This window comes from Cryptomeria japonica, chromosome 9 (assembly GCF_030272615.1).
Source record: "Cryptomeria japonica chromosome 9, Sugi_1.0, whole genome shotgun sequence".
NCBI classification, from domain to species: Eukaryota; Viridiplantae; Streptophyta; class Pinopsida; order Cupressales; family Cupressaceae; genus Cryptomeria; species Cryptomeria japonica.
In genome coordinates this window covers 721,795,356-721,807,424 of record NC_081413.1, presented here as the reverse complement: position 1 = coordinate 721,807,424, position 12,069 = coordinate 721,795,356, and positions in this window count along the sequence as shown.

Below are 12,069 nucleotides of genomic sequence, written 5' to 3'. Positions count from 1 at the left end.
TTTGTTGTGTTTTATTCTCTTTCCAACATCTAGCTTGACACAAACACAAGTAGAAAATATCATCAAATATTTTGAGTAATGTCATAGTGTGTGGCTCCTACTCTTGTAAGTCTTTTGTCCATCATGTTTTGTTGATTGAAGGCATAATAAGAGAAAACAAGGTAGCTTCAAATCATTCCAATTTATACTACGAAAATAGAAAGTAAATAATAAGTATGTTTTACTAATGCATAATGTCAATAAAACAAACTTCAAGCTTTCATCTCTATCTCTTATTAACAAATAGTATAGATAAAAATTTATTATCAAAACACGTATAAATTTGAATTATCACATAAATAATTATATAACATTAAAATATATTTAAAATTTACCTTTAATTTCCTATCAGTGTTTCCCATGAACCTCCTATAGGTGCATGTGCTAGTAGCTAATCAAGATGTAGGCTTTGGTAACTGTTATTAGCTAATCATCCAAGATCCGTATTTGTTATTAAAAGAGTAAAATAAAGTGTATAATATAAAATCCTCAATTCATAATAATTTCATTATCACATCACCATGAAAAAGGTGTATCTCTCGTCATGGATAACAAGTTGCATACCATGTGCAAATTATTTATTTATGTTTGGATTGAAAATATTTTTACACCTATTTTCATTTGTATTAAAATCTGTTTTTATGATTTTCATGTGTTGGCTTTCCATTATAATATTAGCAAAATATTTTTTATGTTTTAAAAAATATAATCATATTGTAAGGAATTGATTTTAGGTGTTTTTATTTTATTTGGTGGGAAAGTATCTCCACGTGTTACATATTTAAATTGAATTGATAGGTTAAATATAAATTAGATTATACAATTTTTTAAAATATGTTTTCAATTAAATAAATTTAAAAATAATATTTTATTTTTGTGTCGACTTGAATTTCATCCTCAGAATGCTACCTGCAACAAGTTAGTTTCACAAAATAAAAATGGAAATGCTACAGGAAATCCAAATTCAACCAATGAAACTACATGAAGTATATATGAAATAAAATACTAATATTACCTTCATGGCTTATGTCTCATTGTGTCCTAACTCCATTGTTCCTGGTTGCAGATGGTGTGCTCTTAGACAATGCACAGATAGCTTCCAAGATGGCATATGAAGAATGGACTGATAACTGGTAGTTAACTGATGCTATGCTATGCAATACTACATGATTATGCTAAAATGATAATTGCTATATTGCTATTTGCTTCAAAAACTCACGGATGCATAAGATTGATTTGAAGACTCTTGATTTTCTAACTCTCTCTCAACTGAAGCTCTTGATTTTATAGACTTTGAGAGGATGAGATGATGTGGCTTAGATCAACGGTCCTGATCAGATCTACAGATTTGGATGGCTATGAGCAAAGATGAAGGTTGAGAGAAAGGGGGAAGGAGAAGACAAGTGTCACTCATCTCACCTTGACTGGGTTGATAACTGAGAGAATCTAGGGATGGCTAGAGGAAATTTAGGCATGATAGGACAAGTGGACTCAAGTCCTTCCCAAGATGTAGGGATGTTGGAGAGAATATAGGAAATGGTTATGAAATATGTGTACGTACACAATTTTCATTAAATTTGGAAGTTGAAGATAAATGACGAATTAATATTTAAGAAATATTAATTTCCTTAGCCACATGTTGGATGAGTTGGCAAAGGGAAGATGAAGTGGAGATGGAAGGTGAGTTGGAAAAGGGATTAAATAATTTAAGAAATCATTTAATATTTGAGACTACAGGATAGGAGAATAACTATTAAATATTGGATATTTAATTGTTTGGAGGAGATAATTAAATATTAGATATTTAATTAACTTGGTTAGAAGGAATAATTAAATATTAGACATTTAATTAATTAGAAGAATAGGATAGATGAATTAATTAATAAAATATTAATTAATAGAAAGACACGAAATGAATTAAATAAATTAATCTTTTCAAATTAACTATTTAATAGAAGAATAATCATTAAATAAATATAAAATATTTATTTAATCGCTCATAGCCATTTTATGTGTATACAATTTTAATTAAAAATAATTTTAATTTTAAATGTTGACTTTAATTTTTAATTAAATGTTTAAAATCAATATTAATTTTTCTTATATAAATTTTGTTAAAAATCGTGTTTTTTTTTCAACTTTTAGTAATTATCAACATTCTTTAGGTAATGTTCTTAATTACATTTATCTTTTATTTTCACATTTTGATAATCTTTTTATCCTGTTGAAGTTTTTTAAATATGAACTAAGAATAGGCAAATATATGAATTAAAAAAACTAACTTTCACCAAATATTCCTTATAATATTTTGAATACAAATTTTAAATTACAATTGGATAAAAAAATATAAAATACAATTAAATGTTTGTTATAGATTTAAGTAAAAAAAAATAAAGATTATTTTATTTGGTAGATTCCATTTTAAACATTTTAAAGTTTTCTATTAATGTCTTTTTTCTCTTCAAAATATATTGATTTTTTATATTTTATTTCAAATTATATATTTGTAAAGGTATTGGTGGATATAATGTTTTACATTTTTTTAATATAATTCTTTTAAAAAAAATCAAATTTAATCTATCATAATATCTATCTTTTTAGCTGCAATAGTTTACACATCCTTATCCATTGAGTCAACTAGATTAATCTATCAAATTTAATGTATATTTATTTTTGAAGATTGTTGTCTTCTCTTTTTTAGGATAGAAGATGATAGAATAATTAATTTTGATAGAACTAAATTTTTTTATTATAAATATTTGTTTGATAACTAAGTGTAAGTTTATAATTTAGTTCCTATCAAAATATTATGTAAATTTGCATTTTTCCAAAAAAATAATTAAGAAGAACATCACCAACATTCATTTCCTATGGATGAAATATTTATTTATTTTTTATATTGGCTAAAAAATGAAACAAATTGTTTTTTACATTGATTCATAAAATTTATAAAAAAATAGAACTACTCATTTTAAAAAATTTACCTAAATAATGCATAAGTACATTTATCCTCAATCCTGGTTGAAAATTGAGATAGTTGTAAAATATAAATTCCATTCTAATTTACAAAAGTAAACTACGAATTTTCAAAAATTTATCTGAATAAGAACTAAATACTATTTGTTACTCATGTAATAAACTATGTTTCCTATCCTCAACGATAAAAATGAAATAACTTTAACACAAAATTAATTGGTTCCCATATGCCATATTCAAAATGTGTTCCTCCTCTACAATAGCATCGTTGGAGACTTTAAATGTTGTCAAAGATGCCGCTGAGAAAAAAATGGGGGGTTGGAGGAAAATATTATGAAATTTTCTACAAATAGATTTACATCATGCTATCCTACTGCCAATGTCACTTCTCGTTGATGTGGGTTTCCAATAAAGGAGGGAGGAGGAGATGGGTCTTCATCACTTGGTATATATGATACATTCTAGAACATCCACAGGGGGGTCTCAAATCTCATCCTCTTTCTCTTCTTCTTCATGGGCTGATGAAATTGTAAGAGCTAGCTAATAAAATTTATTGAAATCAAACCAGCTAGAAGCTCTACTGGAAAGTCGCTTAGAAGTTCCACCTATGAAAGGTAGAGAGGTGAAGTGTCAATGAGCAAGCCACAATTAGTCCTACTGTCCATGATCTTCCTTGGTAGTCGAAGGAAAAGCATGTGAATGAGAAGCATGGTTGTCATGAGCATAAAGGCTCCATCTTCATTAACACCCTACGAGGAGGTGAGTGACACTAGTGCAATTTTATTAGCTTGTACATGGATCTATAATGACACATTAGAACATTTAAATGCTTTAGAAAAATTGAAATATGTTGATCAACAAAGCAAATTGAAAAAAATGTAATTTTATTTTTTCATATGCTAGAGGGAATCCCCATCCTAAAAACATGACAAATTTGTACAAAGACTTAATCCACAAAAGAATCATATATGCCAGCAGAAAGCTTTAGTTGAAAGGCCTTGAAGAAGTCATGAATCCAAGTCTAGAGTTTTTGGGCTCTAGGACCAAACTAGAAGATATGCTTAGAAGAATCTGAGTACCCACAAAAAAGGCAACACCCAATTAATAAAATCTAGAGCCCACAAGAAGGCCTTGGAAAAGAGTACACTAGGTAAAGTGGGCCAATTTCGATTTCGTAACAAATAACCAAATTGTGTAGAGTATGTGTTGCCAAAAGAAGATTGGTGATTGCAAATGCCATTTTTGGTTTAAAGTTGACACCATGGGCAGATGGGGAAAGAGCCAATGACTTCCATGTTGAGGCTTATTAATGTAGAAGGAAATGCTTGGACCCACTTCTATTCTTTCCACCATGGATTGGATGAATTGATGTCAATTTTGTGAAACATATCAATCAGAATTGCCCCATGACTATATCAAAAGTTTCACAATCCTAGTTACAAAGACAAAATTTAGTCTTAATTACATTCCATGACATGTGACTCATAGAAGTTCTAAAGAATAAGTCCCACGGACTTTGAATTATCATCTTGTAAAATCTATTGTCCTGCACCCAAGGTAATCTAGCCAAAGGGTGACGGTAATTTTATAGAATGGGGGAACACCAAATATTTTACTAGTAAATGGAAATATTATCATACAAGCCTGAACCATTCATAAAATCTAGGGTTTTATGGCTTCCCACGCTCTCTAAATGATTCTAACAACAAAAGTTCATTCAATGTGAACTGCATTCTTCAAAGTGAGAAGGAATCAATCTCTTTCTAAGTAAACTAGGAATATATATATATATATATATATATATATATATATATATATATATATGGATACTACTAGCAACTGTGTGTTTTACATCTCCTCCATGATGATTTGTAAAGACATCATAGGGTAGTTGTTTCATTCCAGAGGAGGGTTCAACAGGAGCAGTTGGGGCGATTACTAGGCCATCAAAAGGGGCTTCCATTAGGGGAAGAGCAGCAATATATAACATAGTTTCAATAACCGTCATCTTATTGCCATAATGACCCCCCAATAGCCATCATAATGAAAACACCTTTAATAAATTTGTCTTGTACCAATAGCCAATCATTTTTTGTTCACAATTGGCCCATTTGTGCACCAATATTGGAACATTTGTGCACCACTATTAGGACATTTGTCAACAAGTACTAGTGATTTTAGCTTGATGGTTACTAGAAAATCTTTAGTTAGGTATCAGGCAACACTTTGAAATGTGTACTTTTTGACCTTTGTGCGCATAACTGATTCCACAACGTGCATCATTACTACCCAGAAGCCAAATCAATAGCTATAAACAGTTAAGTCGCATACGAAGACAACTAAAAATTAAAAAAAAAAAATCTGATGTACTGTTTAAGATCTATGAATGAATGAAGTTAGCTATGATGACTACTAATACTCTTCCCTATGAATAGATACAAACAAGAATGCTTCATAGACTAAGATGAAACTTTGGTGTAAATTGAGGCGAACAGAAAACAGAAAATTATATATTGCTCTGGCTAATCTAATGGTAGATGGAGTTAAGTTGCTTAGAAATAAAGAAGAAAGTGGTGAGCAAAAAGCATAGCAGAGAGTAGCTACAATTTGTTGGGAAAAGCGTTGGCCAGTAAACCATGTGAAAGGGGGCACTGTCTATGCAGCGGACAAAATAACCCGCGCATGCTATGCCTTCTCCATGGATGCCCCCCATGCCATGACAACACCGCCTTCCCTCCTACTGCGCAAATGTACATCCACTACCGGAACTGCGGGAGTACATCCATCCTGCTGCGTGAACGTACAACTACTACCGGAACTGTGGGAAAACTGCCGGTTTTTTATTATATTTTAATAAATCTTACCACCAAATTTTCAACGCAATTTCATGTTATTATTTTTGTTTTGGTCTCTTTCCCTCTATAAAATAATTTCGCCCAGTCAAAAATGAAGGGAATAATGGTAGGCGAGAATAAAGGGAATAATGGCAGGTGAGAGAGGAGGCTGGTTGAAGTGCATTTTTTTTCTATCTAAAGATCTTTATTAGAAAATTATTGTTCAGGTACTAATCTTTGCCCTAATCTTTTACTTTAAAAGATTTTATGTTTATTTTACAGTTTATTTTTGTGCATAGACATTTTTTGACAAAAATATCATAGAATGTTTATGATGCTTGATTCATTTTTGAAATATTACAGTTCTCATCCCTCTCTAATGCTAATCTAGACACTATTCCTTTCGAGGTATTTATATATTTAGTTAGATTAATTTTTTTTATATTTAAAAGTTTGTTAAATTCAAAAATTCTGAATTTCTTTAATCCAATAGTCAGCCCAAGAGATGATAGGAAAATAGGAATTCCATCTTTTCCAATTCTAATTGTAAAGTAATTTAAGAGCTTATAAATTTTTATTTTTAAATTGAAATTTAAAAAACAGAGATTTTTTAAGATATATTTATTATTTTTTTCAAAATATTAATTTTAAATTATTTTATTTTGCTTATAAAATTATCTTTTATTTAAAAATCTTTGACAATCATAAAATGCTAGAATATAATTATATTTTTTTAATTAAAATTATATTGTGTAATTTTTAAATATCAACATTATTTTTTAGAATTATTTTAAAACAATAATAAAAATAAGATAAATAATTTAAAGCTAATCTTAAAGTAAAATAAATTATTTTTACTTAATAAAATAATTTTTTAAAAATAATTACATACATATATAAATCTTAGAGAAAAGATTGAATAAAAAGCTTAATATAAATGAACACCTAACAATATAAGATTCATAGACATTTTTACAAGAATGCCATAAACTCTTATTTGCAATAAAATGTTATAGTTGATTTTTCCTGGAAGATCATATTTATATCATTAAGATAGAAGGATTATGATTATATTATTGAAAAGATATTTATTAACTACCCTTTTAATTATTTGTAGGCAACTGAAAGCTACTTCATAGTCACACATTGTCGAGCAAGTTGTTTCCTCACATCACACATGAGAAATTAAGTAAGCTTTTCCAAAGTGTTTATTGAGTATTTTATTCTTGTATCTTTGAATTCCTGTTAGGAGCCAAGTCCGGTTAAAGACTTTACAATAAGGTTCTGTTAGGAACGGATCCTGTTAGAGATCACTCGGTTAAGGGATGGCTTTATACCCTGTTAAAGGTTGAAACCTTGTTAAAGGTTACCTCGATAGAGGATTTGAAGAACTCAATGATCTTGAGTCACCTAGTTATAGGTTTTACAATAAGCCTATTAAAGCTACTTGGTAAAGGGATTTTCCAACTGTTGAAATGATTAGAAGACAACAGGTAAAACTCTGATATGATAACAACACTACATGCTAAGGCAGATCCTTTCCATATCCTCTACTCTGCAATCACACTCTGCAGTTTCCCTCTCACTGGTCTGGCAAGTATCAAGTATCTCATCACTCGGATACACACACACACAAAATTTTCCAACAACTTTATAATAACAAACATCATCAACCTTATAGACAATAGTTAGGTCGGTAGCATAAATCCTAAACCCTAAGCATCTTAGGTTTACAACACAGGTGGTCCAACCCTGACTGTCCAAACGCATTGCATAGAGCATTACAATTTCAAAATAGATCAAAAGAAAATTTGCATCGTTCATTCATCATCTCACATGGGAATTAGTAACCCATCATGCTCTCTTCTCATTCCACTAAGAAGAATGATCATTCCCGAGGTAGACTCAAAATGCGGTCGATCTTCTTATGCAAGATCCTCAAAAAAATCCTTCACATGCACAAAGCTGATGTGGCACCTCGATCTTATTCACATCTCTTAGCTAACTCATCACAAAGTATCATCGATTGCATCACACATGTTGGCTCAACAAACCAATAACCCTAGAGCTGAGTTTATTAACCAGTAGTCACACTAAGTGAAACCCTGACACTGGTTCACTGCATCTCCTCATACCTCTTTATACCAGTTCACTTGAACTTATTGACATCAATGAAAACATACATTATCATCATATCAACATGTCGGTTCATCATATGCTAATGATATCCAATAGTATAAAGTGTTCTTGAAGTTCATTCAGAAAGGTTTGATCGTGAAATTTGTAACAAGGAGAATTTATTGAAGGCGATCGAGAGTGAAAAGAGAGAGAGAGAGAGAGAGAGAGAGAGAGAGAGAGAGAGAGAGAGAGAGAGAGAGAGAGAGAGAGAGAGAGAGAGAGAGAGAGAGAGAGAGAGAGAGAGGAAGAGCTAAAAGGTATTAGCACAGTAGAGTGTGCTTGAGGTAGATCGACTAAGTGTAGAGTTGAGAGATAGTCAACTAGAAAAGTGCAGAGCTAAGGGTTATGGGATCGGCAAAGTGCATAGCCGAAGGTTTGAGGATCGGTAGAGTGCAGGGCCGAGGGATAGGTGACCAACTGAGTGAAGAGTCGAAGGTGTAAGAAGGAAACCGGTGCTATGTAGAGAAGACATAACTGGTGAGTGTTGAAGAAGTTGAGGAAATACAACTTCAGAGATCTCAAGAACACTTGTATGCAAATACCTGTCACAAGAGAAGAATGGAGGCACATAAAGAAAAAAAGCCGCACATAAAGAAAAAAAGCATAAATGCTCTGAAGAAGAAAATTATCATTCAAAAAGGGAATAATGTGTATTTAAAGGGATAATGTGTATTTAAAAATTAGAATATTTATTAAATACCTACAATATTTATTAAATGCCTAAGTTTACCTTAAGCGTAGAGTTTAATAGACTAATAATTTAATAAATAATTATTAGCTAATACAAGATAACTCTAACATGTATTAAGTGTGATGCATATTGAGATCTGATCAAGCTATCGGTAGCTAATTCAACAGGTCATACATCTTTTGCTTTCTAACAAGTGCAACATAAATCCCTTAACCAGGTGGACTTTAACAGGTCCCTATTGTAAAATCCCTTAATCAGGTGCCTTTAACAGGGTAAAGGAAGTAACCAACCTTGTTCAAAATCCCTTAACAGGGTGGCACCTAATAGTGTCTTTGTAATCTCCTACCAGGGATGGCTCTTAACCGGATGTTCTCCAGAAGAGTACAAATTTTGTGAGTTCCTACTCACACCATGGTTTTCTCCATATTGGGTTTCCATGAGATAACTCCTTGGTGTCACTATCAAATTTTCATGCTTGCATAGTTTACTTCAGTGATTAAGTATATTGTTGGATCTTAGATGAATGCAGATTTAAGATAAAAGTTAAATTATGAAAAATTGATTAATTGTTGATTCACCCCTCCCCTCTCATCACCGATTGGGACTAACACATTCTTGTCTTCCAGTCTAGGAACAAGTGTCCAAGTCTTATTTTTCTCTATCTGATCAAATTCCTCATTCATTTCATTAATTGAGTCACCATCCTTTAATGCCTCCCTTACTGTTTTAGGCTGAATAGTAGAAATCAAACAAGAATTTTTGTTGATTTTCCTCCTTGTTTTTACACCAACATTTTTATCTCCAATAATTTGGTCTTCAGAAAGATTTAGTCTGACATATCTTTCTATTACCAGTTCCGGTGTAGTTCCTTCTGCTTCATGTTCTTCATCACTTTCTTCATTTACCGGTTGAACACCTATTTCTACATTTTCCTGCTCAACATTCTTTTGCACTTTTGGTTCTATAAACACAAATTTTTCTTCATCATTCTCAAGTTTAGATCTACTGGTCTCATCAGATTTCTCAGAGAGTTCATCTACCTTGACATTAGCACTCACAATGATCTTATTAGTTCTCTTGTTATAACATTTAAATGCTTTCCTCTTTGTAGAGTAACCAAGAAAAATACCTTCATCACACTTAGCATCAAACTTTTCAGTGTAATAATTTCTCTTAATAAAACATTTACTCCCATTTTTTTTGAAATAACTTAAACTAGGAGTATTTCCATGCCATAATTCATAAGGTGTTTTGTTGTTACCTTTTTTAACAAGTACCTGATTCAAAGTATAAACAACAATACTAACTGATTCTCTCCAAAGCATCTTCGATACTTCACCTTGAATCAACATGGTTCTAGCAGCTTCACCAATTGTTCTATTCATTCTCTCTACTATCCCATTCTGTTGTGGAGTTCTAGGAGCTAAGATCTTCCTTTTAATTCCCCATTCATCACATAACTACACAAACTCATCAAAAGTAAATTCACCTCACTAGTTAGATCTCAAACATTTCAAATTCTTCCCAGTATCTTTCTCAACAAGAGCTTTAAATGCTTTAAATTTACTGAATGCCTTAGAATTTTCTCTCAGAAAAGTTACCATCATCTTGGAAAAATCATCAGTGAAGATCATAAAATACTTATCACCAAAATAGCTCAGTCCTCATAGGACCACAAAGATTAGTGTGAACCAAATCAAGAATATTCTCCAAAGACAAAGACTTACTCTTAAAAGATACAAAGGTCATCTTACCCATCTGATAGTCCTTGTATAACACATTGTCCAATTTCACAAGCTAGGGAAACCTCTCACAATACTTGACTTACTAACCTTTATCAAATTGTCAAAATTCACATGAAAAAATCTCTTTTGCCACAACCAACTGTCTTCATTCTTTGCAACCAAACAATCATTCACATTAGTATTCAGATGAAAAAGGTTACCTCTTGTCTTCTTTCCAATAGCAATCAATTCTCCATTATTTCCAAGAATCCTGCACACTCCACTTTTGAATTCAAGTAGATATCCCTTATCATTAAGTTGCCCAACACTCAAGAGGTTATGTTTTAACCCATCAACCCAAAAGACATCATCTACATTACTCTTTCCATTTAATGAAATAGATCCTTTACCTTTAACCATGCAGGGAGAGTTATTTCAAAACCTTACAACACCTCCATCAAACTCTTCAAGGGATAAGAACTTACTTTTGTCACTAGTCACGTGGTGTGAGCAACCACTATCTATTATCCATTCATCACTGCTATCCATATGAGACACCAATGCCTTTTCATCAGTCAGATCTTCCTTCACAACAACAAGCACTATCTCCTCATTGTCATTTTCTTCTTATTCTTCATCAGTTACACCTTCATCCACTGCAACATAGCAATGTTTCTTGCCTTTTCCTTTGTATTTTTGGAACTTCTCTTTCTTATCAGTATTAGGGCAATTAGTAGCTATGTGTCCAATTTTACTACAAGAGAAACACTTCAAGGGTAATTTACCTTTATACTTGTCAGTACTATTGAACACAGAGTACCACTGAGAGGAGGGGTGAATTAGTGGTTCTTAGCTTTAAATCTTTACCAATCCAATCCCAGACAATGAACTATTTACTTAACCATTAAATAGTCATACCGGTAATGCAAGAGAGAAAAACAAAGAGATCGTGCACACTCAATGTTGGCATATGCACACTCCAATGAGACATTGTAGGTGATTGAAGGTTTTGTCATTGATGGAAACCTTACAATCCTATGGCACTGACAAGGCATTACACCGGCAAGATATTTCACCAGCACTAGCAAGATCAGACTCTACACCGGCACTCAGACCACGGGCACCAGCAGAGAAAGGAAGCATACCGGCACAGAGGCCGACAAGATTTTTGTTATATTGTATTTTGTTTATTATTGTAAAATATTTGTAAGCCGAATTGGCATCATTGTAAAATGACTCTTATATAAGAGAGATCATTGTAGAACATTTGTAAGGAAGTAAGAAGATCATATTTAGGCGAAATAAGGTAGACCTATTATGCGAATTATAGGTTAAGGGTTTATGTAAGAAGAAGAGCAGCAACTGGTACTAGATCTAGCATTATAGATGCTATTCTGAAGTAGTACAAGATACTGGATTTGTATAATCCATCATTGTAAGTCAGTGAGACTTCCCATTGAGCAGTGAGCTCTAGGCAGTTGGCCTTCCTACATGTGCAGGCCCCTCTTATAGCAGTAATATTCTCTTATTAGCTAGTAAGTGAATATTGTGGGTCACAAATCCCACCGAGGTTTTTCCCACGCTGGGTTTCCTCGTTAAATCATTGTGTTATGGTGTGTTTTTCATG